The 16,638-nt window shown below is 49.9% G+C and overlaps 1 long non-coding RNA gene across 1 annotated transcript; it reads left to right on the top strand.

The window, feature by feature from the left end:
- Positions 1-3,442: 3,442 nt before the first annotated feature.
- LOC147351123 (uncharacterized) lies at positions 3,443-6,430 on the top strand. The gene is made up of 2 exons (XR_015146837.1): positions 3,443-3,789; positions 6,140-6,430. It is a non-coding gene; the product is annotated as an uncharacterized LOC147351123 (long non-coding RNA).
- The last annotated feature ends 10,208 nt before the right edge of the window (positions 6,431-16,638 follow it).

The following is a 16,638-nucleotide window of genomic DNA, read 5'->3' as shown; positions in this document are numbered from 1 at the left end:
CTCCTCCTGCCAAATCCTGTTCTTCCTGGCGATTTTCCCCTAGAAAGTGGCCCTTCCACTCGCTAAGGTAAACAGACCAGAAACCTCAGACCCATCCTCACTGTCCTCTCTTGCAGTCCCTCACATCCCCACATCCAATCCCTCCATGAATCGTGTCGGACCAACTTCAAAACTAGATCCCTACTGGGTCTCCTCCCACCACCTCTGCTGCAACCCCTGGTCCAAGCCTCTGCCCCTCCCTCTGTCTCCTCCACGCCGCTTCCCGCAGCCATCATCGTCTCCGCCCCCAAGCCGCGGCTTTAAAGATGTTCTGCCACTGGGACTTCCCTAGTGATCCAGTGGTTAAGAACCCACCTTGCAGTGCAGGGGATCAGGGTTCGATCCCTGGTAGGGGAACTAAGATCCCACAGGCTGAGGAGCAACTAAGCTGGAGCGCCACAACTACTGACCAGGAGTCCATGTGCCGCCACAAAAGATCCCACAGGATGCTGCTAAGATCCAATGCAGCCACATAAGTAAGTATTAAAAAAAAAAAAAAAAACCAGCAGATTTTATTCACAACTATTGCAGTTGGGGGAAAGAGAGCTCAGTTTAGAACCAGCTCAACTCTAACACCTAGTGGGTGAGTGGAAATTTCCAGCCAAGGAGCGAGAGTGGGAAGGGGCGGGGGGTGGGGTAGGGGGGAGGGTAATGTAAGACTGTACATCCTCTGTAATGTGGATGTAAGACTGCTAGGGGGCGACACTGGGGCGCGGATGTGGCTTCAATGACGGGATCCTTGGGGAAGGCAGGCGGGGCCTCAGACATCATGGAAGGCGGGGCCTCAGACATCAAAACGCGTTGTGGAAGATGAGGGTGTAACGGATTCTAGCTAAGCCAACTGAGCTGGAGGCTAGCTAAAATTGGACAATGCAGATGAACCTAGAAGTCCAGAGGTCAAGCCTAGTAGTAGAAAGATCGGGAAAGTCTGAGTTACAGCTTCTTTGTCACTTTCTCCCTCAGCCCCTGATGGCTCAGTGGTAAAGATTCCGCCTGTAATGCAGGAGAAGCGAGTTCAACTCCTGGGTCAAGAAAATCCTCTGGAGAAGGAAATGGCAACCCATTCCAGTATTCTTGTCTGGGAAATCCCACGGACAGAGGAGCCTGGCCAGCTGCACTTCACAGGGCTGCAGAAGAGTCTGCTATGACTTAGCGACTGAGCACACACAGCCTCAGACCATAGGGGAGCACCAAGTACCACCACGAGCCAGGGATGAGTCCTGAGTAACTGCACAAGGGCAAGTGGGCAGGCCTAGCCCTGGGTCCTCCAAATGGACTGGTCTCATGGAAAGAGGCAACACCCTCACAGCCCAGAGTGTCCTCAGAGCCCCTCCTGTCTCACCCATCCCTCCAGTGTGGACTGGGGAGAAGGTAGTGAGGAGGGGTGGGGGAGGGGAGGAAGGAGGGGGAGAGGTGGGCAGAGGGGGAGGGGAGGAGCCTCCAGGGGCAGGTGGGAAAGTGAGCCCTTGACCTCATGTAAGTCCAAAGACAGAACGTGCAATACCATTCCTTGTTAAAAGCAACAGTTTTATTATGCAAAAACCAAAAAATTTAAGTGCGCTTCAGAAAATGTAGCCTCACCCAGAATCCATCACCCTCGCCCAATCTTCCAGATGTCTTTTGTACACATTAAAAATTTTATAATGCTTGAAATTTTTATACGTAGCTTTAAAAATAGCATTCGAGGTGGGGGGGTTGTATGATTACGAAAGCAATACATGATCATTGCAGGGAATTTGGGGATGAAAGGAAAACACAAAAGAAAAAAGTCACCTGTGATCCCTTCAAGCAGAGGCAATTCATTACTGTCAGCGTTTTGGTCTAAATCCTTGCAGCCTCTTCCCCGGGCTGACATACCTCACACCTGCCATGTACGTATTGCGTTGTACGTTAAGTTGGGATCCTATGGTTCACGTTGATTTCACCGAGATCTCTTTGCTAAATGGCGCCTCTTGGAGTTTGTGCAAATCAATGCTTCACGTCCGGGTCACATGGTGACGATGACAGCTGACTCCACAGCGGCACATGTGCCAGACATGTTTCCAGGGAGATTCTGGCCCTTAGTTTGTGTGTTTGGTTTCTTTTGTTTGCTTGTTTTATTTTGTTTTAAATTTATCTTGGCTGCACTGGGTCTTCGTTGCTGCGCACAGGCTTCTCTAGTTGGGGCGCTCAGTCTCTAGATCACATGGGCTCAGTAGTTACAGCACGAGAGCCTAGTTGGGGCTTGTGGGATCTTAGTTTCCCAACCAGGGATGGAATCCGAGCCCCCTGCACTGGGAGCGTGGAGTCTCATCCAGTGGCCCATCAGAGAAGTCCCTGGGTCCTCAGTTTGAAATGAGCCAGGGAAGGAGGCCACCGTCTCCTCCCAGGCAATCAACTCCAGCCTGCAGTTTCCACTCCCACCCCGGTGTCTTCTTCTCCACTTAGCACCCAGAGAATGAATAAGACTATATCAGCCCTCCACTCACTCCCATCAAACCCCCCCCCTACCGCCCCCACAGCTTCACACAGTCACACTCAGAACGCAGAGTCCTGGCCCAGCCCGCTGGATGGCACCGTTTACCCCAGGGCCCATCTCTCCAGCCTCGTTTCCGTCTCCGTGCTCCAGCCCCACTCACCTCCCTGATGCTCCTGAGAGGCACACGTGCCCACTCCCGCCCCAGGGCCTTTGCACCTGCTGCTCCCTGTGCCACAGTGCTTTCCTTCTGCCTCATCTCATGGCTCCATCCTTCCCTTCACTCAGGTCTCTGCTCAAAGCTCATCTCCTCAGAGAAGCCTTCCCTGACCACCTCTCCAACACAGCGGGCCCATCCCATCCATCTCTCTGCGCCCTGGTCGAGCTTTCCTGTGGCTCTGACCATGACCTGATATTACACTTTGGCTTGTCTGCTTCCCTCATTGGCACAGCCTGCCATGGGGGCATGAACCTCACGTGTCAGATCCGGAGTAGGATGAGGTGAGTGAGGCACTCGCCTCAGGGGCAAAACTCACGGGGCATCTCAAAGCCCAAAAATCAAGAGAAATCTTTTTTTCTGTCCACACTCAGAGGCATGTGGGATATTAGTCCTCCAGTCAGGAAACGAACCTGCATTGAAAGTACGGAGTCTTAACCAATGGACCACCAGCGAAATCCCAAGAGAAATCATATTTTAATGCATTTCTTTTTTTTTTTTTTTTTCCGGCCATGCCCCTTGATTTGTGGGATCTTGTTGTCTGACCAGGGACTGAACCCTTGTCCTTAGCAGTGAAAGCACAAAGTCCCCTGGACCACCAGGAAAGTACCCCCTGCAATATTTTTTTTGTTGTTAGATAGAAGTTAATGCCCACAAAATCCGTGATGGAAAAAAATCAACATTTTTAATGAAGTCAGGATCCATTTTCCCTGCCCTTCTTTCCTGTTTAGAGCCGTCCAGCCACAGCTGACGCTGGGAAACATTCCTGAATGAATTAAGAACAGCCGGGGAGAAAGCAGAGTCGGGTGGAGGCGAAAGACCAGCGGCAGGTGGACAGAGGGAGGAAGGACAGAGAGGAGGGGTCGCCCCCACAAGGGCCAGGCCGGGAGTCCGGAGGAGCCCCCTGCCGGGAATGCAGCTGGGGAAAGAGGTTATTAGGTGCAGTCCTGAGAACGGGGCAGGGATGAGAGGCAGGGAATTTGTTACTCGAAAACTGGGCTGGACTCGGTGGACGTTGCGCCAAGAGACACAGTCAAGCCAAACAGCGGGAGAAGGAAGCATTTATTACTTGCAGCAAGTAAGGAGAAACACTGGGGAATCTTTCCCAAAGCAGCAAAAATGGGGACATTTTTTAAGCTAAGGGTATGCGTATATTCATGAAGTGGGGTGGGGGGGTTGAGTGATATATGTATATTCATGAAGGGGTGGGGTTGAGTGATATATGTATATTCATGAAGGGGTGGGGTTGAGTTAATATGTATATTCATGAAGGGGTGGGGTTGAGTTAATATGTATATTCATGAAGGGGTGGGGTTGAGTGGTTATATATATTCATGAAGGGGTGGGGTTGAGTGGTTATATATATTCATAAAGGGGGGTGGAGCAGAGGAAAATGAAGCATCGAATTGGGGCAAAGGTCAATAGAGACCAAACTTTAGCTGATTGAAGTCATAAGGGTCAGAAAAGGTCACCAGCATCATTCTTGAGGTTCTGGTTGACATTGTGGCTGAGGGGTTTAAATTCTGTAAAACAGTTCAAGAAAGGGCTCCAAGCTAATCTTTACCATTGAAACAAAACCCAAAGTCTTTACAACTGATTTATTATCTTTGCTATTATTACTTCTCTTGCCTGATAACTTTTTTTTTTTTTTTAGCTGCATTGGGTCCTAGTTGTGGCAGGCAGGATATAGCTCCCAGACCAGGAATCAAACCTGGGCCCCTTGCATTGGGTGTGCAGAGTCTCAACCTCTGAACCATCAGGGAAGTCCCTTGCCTGCATCCTTTTGTTCTCTTAAAATCACTAGTTACTGAAACCTGTTCAGCAAGCACTGTGGCCAGGCTTAGATCACAAAAATGACTTTTTAGCCAAAAATAGGATCTCTTCTGTCAAGAAAGCAATGCCTGGTTCTGGGGACCCCCTACCCTATCTACTAATAAGCTGGGCTTCTTAAAGGAGTGCAAGAAGCTCTGACAAGGAGAGTCAGAGCTAGAGCTGGTGGTGTGGTTTTGGTGGTGGTTGTTGTAGAACTTGAATAACTCAATGTGTTGGTTTCCTGGACTTCTAGAACAAATGACCACAAACTGGGCAACTTAAAAAAGCAGAAACTTTTCTGCTTCTCTCACAGTCTGGAGGCCAGAAGTCCAAAAGGAAGGTGTGGGCAGGGCTGCACTCACTCTGACAGCTCAGGGGAGAATCCAGGTTATTGCTGTTGCTGTTCAGTTAGCCAGGCGTGACCGACTCTTTGCAACCCCATGGACTGCAGCATGCCAGGCCTCCCTGTCCCTCACCATCTCCTGGAGTTTGCCCAAGTTCATTTCCATTGCATCAGTGATCCTGTCCAGCCATCTCATCCTCTGACGCTGTCTTCTCTTTCCACCCTCGATCTTTCCCAGCATCAGGGACTTTTCCAGTGAGTCGCCTGTTCTCGTCAGAGGACCAAAATACTGGAGCTTCAGCTTCAGCATCAGTCCTTCCAGTGAATATTCAGGGTTATCTCCTTTAAGACTGACTGGTTTGATCTCCTTGCTGTCCAAGGGACTTTCAGGAGTCTTCTCTAGCACCACAGTTCGAAGGCATCAATTTTTTGGTGTTCTGCCTTCTTTACAGTCCAGCTGTCACAACCGTACGTGACCACTGGGAAGACCACAGCGTTGACTTTACAAACCTTTGTCGGGAGAGGAATGTCTCTGCTTTACGACTCATTGTCTGGGTTCGTCATGGCTTTCCTGCCAGGAAGCAATTGCCTTTTGATTTCATGGCTGCAGTCACCATCTGCAGTGATTTTGAAGCCAGGATATAGGGTCCCCTCCAAAAATCCATATGTTGAAACCTGACCCCTCAGGTGCTGGTACTTGGAGGTGGGGACTTTAGGAGGTGATTGGTCATGAGAGTGGAGCCATTCTGATGAGACTAGTGTCCTTATCAGAGGGATGCCAGAAGCTCCCTTGTCCCTCTGCCCTGTCACGTGCTGCAGCCTGTCTCCGCCCAGCAACACTTTCTTAATCATGTGGCCCCAGTTCAGACCCAGATGAGTCCTGAGATCTCACAGAAGAAGCAGCTGATGGCCGGGGAGGGAGGGGAGTTGGTTAAGGAAGTGGATTAGGGACCCTGGATCAGAGAGTGAGGGGAGCTGGTGGGAGACAGCAAGTGTTTGTAGACGTCATGTGCTCAGCTTCTTCTGATAGCATGCAGGACCCTGTGGGCTTCTGGGCACAAGGCCTTTCTGTGTTCCCCCACTTCTTTGATTCCAGGAAACTGCCTTTATTCAGCCTCCATGATCTTTCCTGTTCCAATGGGCAGATTCAAGCAGTTGTTGATAAGGGGAGAGGATGGGAGACCAAGGAGAAACAGTCAAGAGCAGCCCTGGGACAAGATCCTGTTTCTTCATTAAGGGACACACACAACAATGTCTTTGAGCTGTTTTGCAGATACTAAACCCCCCTCCAGGTGGGAGAAGTCCATGATTAAAGAAGTCATGTGCTGCCCACAAGTATGGAGCCCCCCAACCAGTTGGACCCAAAGGTTGACAATGCTGACTCCTACTTCTCTCACCACCAACCCATCAGAAGAATGTCCACAAGCTGATCATGCCCCTTTTGGGCAATTAATATAAAGCTTCTCAGTGTGTCCAAGTTGGGATACATGGGGATACATGAATCCATTGTGTCCCCCTTCGCCTGGCAAAGCAATAAAGCTATCCTTTTTTATATCACCCAAAACTCTGTCTCCAAGATTCGATTTGGAACCAGTGTACAGAGAAGCGGAGCTTTCAGCATCACTTCTTGTCCTTCTTCTTCTTTTAATATTTATGTATTTATTTGGCTGCACCGGGTCTCAGTTGCAGCATGCAGGATCTAGTGCCATGACCAGGGATCAAACCTGGGAACCATGAATTGACAGCATGGAGTCTTAGCCACTGGATCCCCAGGGAAGTCCCCATGTGCTCAATTTCTTATTCCCAAACTGAGACCTGGGCTGATAGTGAGGGGATCCAGGTGTTTACACACACACACACACATACATACACACACTCACATCTTAGCTAAACAAAATCATACTTGAGGCATTATTTTGCAACTTGCTTTTTCACTTTGAATATCTTAATATGTGTTGCAGATGGTCTTAGATCAGGTGCCAGGTTCTGGAAAGAGCCCTCTTCTGGGGTGAGAAGTTGGCAAACTTCTCATTGTATCCTCCTGTGGCAGAAGGGGCAAGGGAACTCGGGGCGGGGGCTCTTTTCATATGTACGTATTTATCTGGTGGTGTCAGGCCTTAGTTCCAGCCCATAGGATCTTTCATTGCCGCAAGCAGGCTTCTTGCTAGTTGTGGCACATGGACTTAGTTGGCCCATGTTATATGGGATCCTAGCTCTCCAACCACAGGTCAAACCCACATTCTCTGCATTGGAAGGCCGATTCTTAATCACTGGACCACAAGGGAAGCCCTCTTAATACAAGGGCACTAACCCCATGCATAGGGCTTCCCTGGTGGCTCAGTGGTAAAGAACTTGCCTGCCAGTGCAGGAGACATCAGTTTGATCCCTGGGTCAGGAAGATCCCCTGGAGAAGGAATATTCTTGCCTGGAGAATCCCATGGACGGAGAAGCCTGGCGGTGAACAGTCCCAGGGGTCGCAGAAGAGTCAGACAGGACTTAGCAACTAAATAACAACAACAATCCCATGCAGGAGAGCTCTGCTTTCATGACCTAATTATTTTTAAAAAGCCCCACCTCCAAAGCCTTTCCTTAGGAGTTAGGTTTCGCTATATGAAAGGGGGGATGTGCAAACAATTATCTACAGCAGAAGTCTTTCTGTCTCAGTGGGTGGAGCCCTGCCACATTCTTCATGCGTGCTCTTTGGTACTTCCCTGTGTGGATGTGTTTTAGGAAAAACTCACTCACTCACTGTTTCCTTCTGCTTACGCTTGCTACAGTTCTGACGCCAGATGTGTGGGTTTTCACACCAGGCAATTCTGACCCTAACAGCCTGGGTTAGCGGAGACCCCATAGGTTCAAAGTCCCAGCCCCACAAGACTGTAAGCCATGGGTCCTTAGGTTACCTACAACTTCCATCTGACTCGGCTACCAATCAGAGGCTTCAAGGACCCCCTCTTTGGGTTTGATAATTTGCTGGAGGGTCATAGAACCCAGGAAAAGAGTTTACAAACTGTTGCCGATTAATTACAAAGGATACATTATTTTCATTTTATTTTTCACTTTTTTTTTTTTTTTTTTGAACATTGGAGTATAATTAGCCCTGGGACATTGGACACCCTAATACTTCCCCTGAGGAGCAGGTGATCGGTCCTTGATGGGGGCTCATGGTAGAAATGGCTCATGATGTTGACCTCGCAAACAAAGAATAAAATCACAATAACCCTTGAGACTGACCAAATTGCCCAAACGACACTCTGTTTTGCTGATGGTGCCTACCTTCTCAAGGCTACAAGACCACTGGATTCCAGACCTCCGGCTACGTGACTGCAGGACTCAGCTACAGGCTAAAAATTAACCATCCCTTCAGAGCATTCTTCATTGGCGGGGTGTAAGAAAGACCCCGTCAGAAAGGGAGGACACTGGTTCTCTTTAAGGGCCGGTCACCCTCTCGTTTTCCCTCTAATAAATTTCCTTTTCTTGCCTGAATTCCCAGTTCGCTCTGTTTTTCTTCACCCTTGCCTTCCATTCTGGGAGGGAAGATCCACCTCAACAGGGTGGGCTCCTCTCACGAGCCCACCTCCGGCGGCCCCCTCCCTCGGACCTTGCCAAGACACCGAGACGAGCTCCAGGACAGGACCCTCCACTTGCCTTCTGGACTGACATCCACACACTGGCCCACATTTCATCCCTCAGTTGCAAGGGTGAGTGAAATCCCATTATCTCGAGTTCTCTCTCTCTCTCCCCCACCCCTCTCTCGTTTCCAAGTCCTAGAGCTAGGCGGGGGGATACCCATGGACCTCATTTTGAAATAGGGGACACCCATTTCAAAGCAGACTATTATTCTCTGAGAAGGTCCTGAGAATGGAGATACCTTTTGTCTGGGCCCTTTCTCCTTGTTTTCTCTTGCCCTCATCTAACCTCCCTATTTGGCCACAACGGGAAATTCTCAATCCCAGCCCTCAAGGATTACTCCTCTAGGATGCCTTCTCTGAAACCTAAAAGCCTTGGGCTTCCAATGGGAGATAAGACCAAAAAGCCTTATTTACTGTTCTAACACTGGCCACATTACAGACTTGAAAACAGGTCCCAATGGCCAGAAAACGGAACTCCCGACCTCGAAAAACCTCTGCAAGCGGTCAGAGATCCCTTCTGTTCAGGCATTCTTCGCTCTCTCCACTCTGGACCCTCCCTCTGTGAATCCTGTTCTACTTCTCAAATACTCAGCCTACTCTGGGCCACATCCTCCGCATATAGTGTCTCCCATCCCTGTTCAGACTTTCCTTCTTCCTTCAACCTTTCGGACCACAGCCCACCCCCTGTCGCTCCCAATCCCCTTGTAGCCACTCCAGATCCAGTTCCACAACCTCCACTTTACGGTCCCTTCTCCCTCAAACCCCCTCCCCTGCCTGTTCCAAAGGCAAGCTCTGAGACCCCAGCCCCACCCTCTATCCCGAGGGTCCCAAGGCTCTACCCCAACCTCCGTAGATGCCCTCCCCGTAGCCAGTCCTGAACAACATTAAAACAGGAAACTTCCCCTGAGGACCCCGCTCCTTCCCCTGCCCGACTCCTCTTTTCCAGGAAGCAGCGGGAGCAGAAGGCTTTGTTTGGGTTCCTGTCCCAGCCTCCCTCACTGATCTATCGATCTATTGCAAATCAAAAAGCAGCGTCTTGGTTCCTTCTCCTCAGACCCGGATAACTATCTAGAAGAATTCAAGTATCTTACTCAGTCCTACAACTTAACCTGGCATGATATTTACATCATCCTTTCCTCCACCTCCTCCCAGAAGAGAAGGAACAAGTATGGCAAACCTCCCGGCTGCAAGCTGATGAGATACACAGGGCTGACCACACGAAGCCTGTAGGGGTCACGGCTGTCCCCTCCCAGAGATGATCCTGGGATTATCAGGCAGGGAGACCTGGGCCAGCAGCCTGTCATCACGTGGTTGCTTGCCTCATTGTGGGCCTTCAAAAGGCAGAACATAAAGCTATCATCTTTGATAAGCTTTGGCTAATAATTCAAGGGCTAGACGAAAACCCAGCACAATTTCTAGCCAGGCTAATGGAAGCCCTACAAAAATATGCAAGATTTGATCCCATTTCAGCAGAGGGCACCATTGTCCTTAACACCCACTTTATCTCCCAATCGTCCCCAGACATCTGAAAGAAACTAAAAAAGGCAGAAGGCCCTCAACCCCCTCAACAAGACCTTTTAAATTTAGCGTTTAAGGTTTTCAATAATCGGGAAAAACAGGCAAAGCTAGAGAAGGCCCAACGAGATCAGGCCAAATACCACCTTTTAGCTACTGCCCTTCATGGCTCCAAATTTCCATCAACCAACAAAGGCAGGAAGCCGTGTGGGCCCTGCTTTAAATGCGGCAAAGAAGGCCACCGGGCCCACTCACGTCTAAAGCCAAGGCCCCCTCCAGGCCCGTGTCCCAGCTGTGGCACAAAGGGACATTGGAAGGTTGGCTGCCCAAATCCCCCTTAGGGATCCGGACATCCCCTCCTGGTCCCGAGCAGCAGTCCTCTGACCCAGCTCTGCCCAGCCTCCTTGGACCCGCCGTTGAGGATTAGAGGTGCCCAGGGCTCCAGGCCCCGTCTCTTGCCACCTCTAAGGAGCCCAGGGTAACTCTCACAGTGGCAGGTAAGCCGATCTCTTTTCTCACCGACACAGGGGCCACTTACTCTGCTCTGCCTGCCTACTCCGGAAAAACCAAGGTCTCCCAGGTCTCTGTTGTGGGGATTTTCCAATAACCGAGCCTCTACCTTGCACACTTCAAGATACCCCATTTTTGCATTCTTTTCTCATACTCCCCAAATGCCCCACTCCTATTCTTGGAAGAGACCTTCTCACAAAGTTCAAAGCTTCTATTACTATCCCAACCCACCTTCCAATCTAGCCTGGTTGCTGCTCCTTAACACCCACCACCTCTGCAACAACAGGCTCCTTTCTGTTTTCCTAGACAAAACTCTGTAAACAATTCTCACCCTCAACTAGGAACTGTAGCATGGCACCCCTGTAATTACACTTCACATCTCTCCTTCCGTTCAGGCCGATCGGTCTACCACGTCTCGGGAACTGCAGGACATTCTTTCGCTTTCTCAGGGAGACTCCCTTCTACTCCTCTTGTAGGGGCTACGCTGGCGAGGTCACTGTCAGTTTCAGAGACTACTAACAAGTTCCCAGAAAGACTCCTATTTGCTATCGATTTCAGCTGTTGTCTTCTTACTGCTGGAATGTTTTTCTCATGTGGAGCCACCGCCTATTTATATCTTCCCATTTATGTCTTCCAGCTAACTGGACAGGAACATACACCCTGGTATATCTGACCCCAGATACTTCAATTGCCCCTAACAATCAGACCCTCCATATCCCGCTAACTCATAACTGACCCCAGATGGGTAATTCATTTCTCTATTGATCAGTTTAGGAACAGCGGCTGGGGTTGGGACAGAAACCACAGGACTCACAACCTCTTTAAACTACTACCAAAGCCTTTCTAAAGACCTCACTGAGAGCCTAGAAGAAATGGCTACCAGCCTTATAACTATCCAAAACCAGCCAGATTCCCCGGCAGCTGTGGTCCTCCAAAACAGAAGGGGGTTAGACCTTCTAACGTCAGAAAACGGGGGCCTATGTCTATTTTTGGAGGAAACTTGCTGCTTCTACACCAGCAAATCAGGCGTTGAAATCAGCAAGAAATCTGACAAACAGGCCTCAAGAACATGCCAACACCTCAGGAATTCATGGGAAAACTGGCTGAACAATTGGAATTGGATGCCCTGGGTCCTACGCTTTCTAGGCCCTCTCCCTCTGCTTACCCTTATTCTAACTTTCAGCCCAGGTTTAATGTGTCTCTTTTCAAAATTTCTTCAGGGCTGCTTACAAGGCTCCACCAGCCGAACTATCCACAAGCTACTTCTAACTCACTCAAATTATCATAATCTTCGACCCCACACAGATCCCCTTGACCCACATTCCAGCCTTTTCTTATCTCATCCCCACGATGCCCCTGTCCCGAAGGAAGCAGTTACAGAAGACTGACCTTCGGCCCTTATCCTAAATCAAAAAGGCTGGAATGATAGGGTCTACATGGGGGCTCATTGTTAAGATGGCTCATTATGTTGACCTCGCAAACAAAGAATAAAATCACAGTGACCCTTGAGACTGACCAAATTGCACAAATGACTTTCTGTTTTCTCACTGGTGTCTATCTTCTGAAAGGTACAAGACCACCAGATTCCAGACCTTTGGCTACATGACCACAGGACTCAGCTACAGGCTAAAAATTAACCATCCCTTCAGAGAATTCTTCATTGGCGGGGTGTAAGAAAGACCCCGTCAGAACGGGAGGACACTGGTTCTTCCCAAGGGCCAGTCACCCTTTCGTTTTCCCTCTAATAAATTTCCTTTTCTTGCCTGACTGCCCACCTCACTCTCTTTTTCTCTGCACTCGCCTTACAGCAGGCAGTTCTCGGGGTGCCCGGGGTCTTGTAATCCTCAAGCACCCCTGTAGAGGGTCACAGGACAACCTGAAAGACATTCAGGATGGCAGGGAGAAGAGTTACATAAGCTTTAGCATCTTACCGACACTCACTAGTCCTCTTAAGAGGCGCGCCCGAGGCCTTCTGCCTGTAACCTTTAACTGCCAAGTGTATACAGAGGAAAGGAAATCTCCCTGCGTCCCTTTGACCACAGGTGGCATCCCTTGGTGCAGTACCGCTTAGCGACACTAGGTGGCGGCCCTGCACCATCAATGCCAGCAGCAAGCGGAGGCAGATGCTGGTTCCCTTCTCTGGAAAACCCCTCCGTTTCACCCACCGAAGTCCATTCTTTCCTGACTTTGTCTTATGGAGCCCGTGGGTGAGGGGAGGTAAACCTAGAGCATAAACGGAAAGGAACTCTAGGGTCTTGTGTTGGCTAAATTCTGAAGAGAGAGGATGACTTTCTCAACACACTCCACCATTTGGGTCTCCAGGTCCCGCCCCACTCCGGTCTCTGGACTCTTAGCAGCCTCTTCACTGGCCTCCCCATCTTCATCCAAACCAGTCTGTTACTGTGTGGTCCATGGAAAGAGCTGGAAAGAGTGTAGGACTTGGGTCCAGCACTCTCCTCTGGGCTCCACCAGCCGTGTGGCCTTAGGCACAGCCCTAAACCTCTCTGAACCTCAACAAGAAAGTAGACATATCCCTTCATTCAATAGAACTTCATTGTGTTCTAAAAAAAATTGGAGGGGATATATGTATACATATTGCTGATTCATTTCCTTGTACAGCAGATTAACACAGCACTGTAAAGTAATTACGTGTGTCAGTCGATCAGTCGTGTCTGACACTCTTTGAGACCCCATGGTCTGTAGCCCGCCAGGGTCCTCTGTCTGTGGAATTCTCCAGGCAAGAATACTGGAGTGGGTTGCCATTCCCTTCTCAGGGGCTCTTCCTGACCCAAGGATCGAACCTGGGTCTCCGGTACTGCAGGCAGATTCTTTACTGCCTGAGTCACCAGGGAAGTAATTATACTCCAATAAAATAAAAATAAATGAGCCTGTAGGAAGAAAAAGAAATTTAGTTTAAATCCTAGCTATGACTAACAAAGAAACCGCTAATATTTTACTCCCCAGGAAAGGTATGTCATCAGAGCTTTTTTGAGTTTGCGAACTGATGACTTCAAGGTCCTTTGCCCTTCTCTCCCAAGGGTCACGATGTCTCATCTCCTTGATCTGAATGTCACGAGGGAGCCTTGGGATTGCTCAGACGTGAAAGGAAGCCTGTCATTCTGCTGGGTTGGTCGGTGGTTTCTCCTCTCTGCTGCCTTCCTGCAAAGCGGTGCGTACAAAGGGCAAAGCTTCTCATTTTAAAACTGAGTGTGTGGTCTTTACTCACAAAGCCTGTTTCCTCATTGTAAAACTCGCCCTGACCTACCTTGCAGGATCGCTGTCAAGATTGAAAAATGTAAACATGTCTGACAAAGCCCCCTTTCACAGAGAGCTATGTGAGTATAAAATAGTAGAATGCAATTTCTCAATTAAAAAAAAAAAACAAAAACCCACCATTGGGACTTCCTTGAGAGTCCAGTGGTTAAGACTCCATGCTTCCAGTGCAGGGGGTGTGGGTTTGATCCCTGGTGGGAGAACTAAGATCCCACATGCTTCACAGCACAGCCAAAAAATAAAAAATAAACCAACCTCCATTACTTACAAGATAAAATAAAAACACTTTATCCTGATCCTTCAGAGTCTCCAGCACATGCCCACCTGCCTGCCCAGTCTTGCTGCTGTCCACCATCCTCCCAACATGTCCTGTGATGCAGCCCACCCCAGAAACCAGAAGTTTTCCCCCAGAATCACCCCTGTGTCTTCCTGCTTGTTCATTCCACCTGGACTGTCCTTTCCTCATTCCTCCCTATCAAGATCTTTCCTATATCTTTAGGCGTATTAAAAGAAAAGCTTAGACTGTGCTTTTTGGTTAGTTAGAAAATTAATGCATGCATATGGTATGAAATGAAAAACAAGTCTCTGTTTCTCTTCTCTTAATTCCCCTCCCTCAAATGCAAGGTCACTCCACAAACACACTTCCAGAAGTTTATGTGGATCTACCAGCATATATATGTACATTCTCTTTAAATGTAGGTAAATGGAATTATCGCTTCCCTGGTGGTTCAGTGGTAAAGAATCCACCTGCCAATGCAAGAGATGCAAGAGACTTGAGTTTGATTGATCCCTGGGTCAGGAAGATCTCCTGGAGAAGGAAATGCCAACCTACTCTCTTATTCTTGCCTGGGAACCTACCATGGACAGAGGAACCTGGCGGGCTACAGTCCGTGGGATTGCAAAAGAGTTGGACATGACTTAGTGACTATACAACAACAAATGGAATTATAGCTATACTTATATATTAACATGTAACTTGGATGTATTCCAAATCAACATAGAGAGAGGTGGGCTCCCTGCTTTTAACAGCTGGGTGAGGGACTTCCCTGGCAGTCCAGTGGTTAAGACACTGCGCTTGCAATGCAGGGGTCACTGGCTCCATCCCTGCTTGGGGACTAACATCCTACATGTTATGTGGTGTGACTGGGGGGGAAGAAAAGCACACAGTTGAAAAAGATCAGAAAAAAAAAATAACTGGGTGACATTAGCACAAATCCCCCCTGTTCTATTTAACAGCCTTCTCTCCAACAGGTGCTTGCTGTTGCAGCCAATGCTGTGATGAGTATCCCTGCCCCATGTGTCCGGGCAGGGAGACGTTCCCATGGGACCATCCACGACGTCAACCTCCACTGCAATCCCTCCCCGCCTGGGGTCTCCTGCAGGCTCTCCTTGGAGTTCCTGGGCTGAGCATTTGCCAGAAGCTAGAGTCAGATGGGGACTAGGTTCAAATACCAGTTGCTCCATCAACATCTCTCCCTGCGTCAGTGTTCTCATCCCTACAAAGGAGATGATAATCATGGTACCACTTCCGGAGTTGTCTTGAGTATTACATGCAATAACGTGTTATAGCCCCTGGATCAGGGGAAGGACTCAGGATGGCTCGCTGCCCTCTCCTTCCCGCTCTGATATCCCATCTACCCTATGGAGTCCCAAGCTTTGCATGTGGGCCCTGGTCTAGTTGTCTGCACCCCGCAGCTTCCCCGGATGTGGATGTGGTGGTGCACAATAAATAAATGGCCCCTGCATGTGCCGTGAGGCGCAATCCTCCAGCTTTGGCCTGACCCCCACTCCACTAGGCCTGGGGGATGGGGAGGAGTAGAGGTGCCTTTCTCTGGATGGTCCACAGCACCCCCGAGTCCCTCCCCCTCTTTCCTTACCATCCACCCCCATCCGGGTCAGTGATAAATAGCAGGAAGGTGGGGGTCAGGAGCTTCATAAAAAGCCAAGGCCCTGGCCCACCCCGGGACCAACATCACTGTCTGATTCTGGTCCCCACAGGGACCAGACACCGTCTGCCTCCCCCACCCCTGGCTGGTGTCTCACTTCAAACTTGGCTCCTCTGGGCCAGCCACGTCTCTCCCAGGGGTGGGTCTGGGGGGGAATAAGAGCCTGCTCAGGGCTAAGAAAGGGGCATTTGGACACTGGAGCTCACCCGAGATCTCACCACCGCCCCTGCGCCCCCACCAATGATTTTATTCGTCTAGTCTACCGCAGGAGGCTAGGCCAGAACATCAGCATCCAGAGGAGGGAACAGGGGCACCTGGGCAGCCAGACCCCAACCAAGGGGTGGGAAGGCCAGGACGGAGTGACTGGGCACCAGCAGGGCGTCAGTCGGGCCCACACACACTCGGGGGACCAGTTAGCTGGGTTCTGAGGATAGATGCCTCTGGGAAAGGAAGGTGCAGGGGTTTGGGCCCGGCTGCAGGGCACATGCTTGAGACGTCCTGCAGAAGTGGGCACCTGGGGTGGAGGGGACTCTGCCTGCCCCCACCCCTGTCGAGCTAAAGGGCCAGGGGCGAGGCTGCAGCAGAGGAGGGAGGCTAGGAATCAAAGCTGAGCTCCTCTGGGCTGAGAGCAAGTAGAGAGACTGGCTCAAAGTTGAGGAGACATTGAGGTCCTCCTATGACAACAGTAACAGCAGTAGCGGTTAACAATAGCAGCTGCTCACAATTATGAGCACGTGCCTCCTGCCCTTCAAGGGGCTTCTTATAAGAGACAGGGCCTATTTTTCAGTTCAGTTCAGCCACTCAGTTGTGTCTGACTCTTTGTGACCCCACGGACTGCAGCACGCCAGGGTTCTCTGTCCATCACCAGCTCCCAGAGCTTGCTCAAACTCATGTCC

The sequence above is a fragment of the Bos grunniens genome, chromosome 19, assembly GCF_055505025.1.
Source record: "Bos grunniens cultivar Pamir isolate PY7600 chromosome 19, Bosgru_T2T1.0, whole genome shotgun sequence".
NCBI classification, from domain to species: domain Eukaryota; kingdom Metazoa; phylum Chordata; class Mammalia; order Artiodactyla; family Bovidae; genus Bos; species Bos grunniens.
This window is presented reverse-complemented; position numbering and strand designations above follow the sequence as displayed.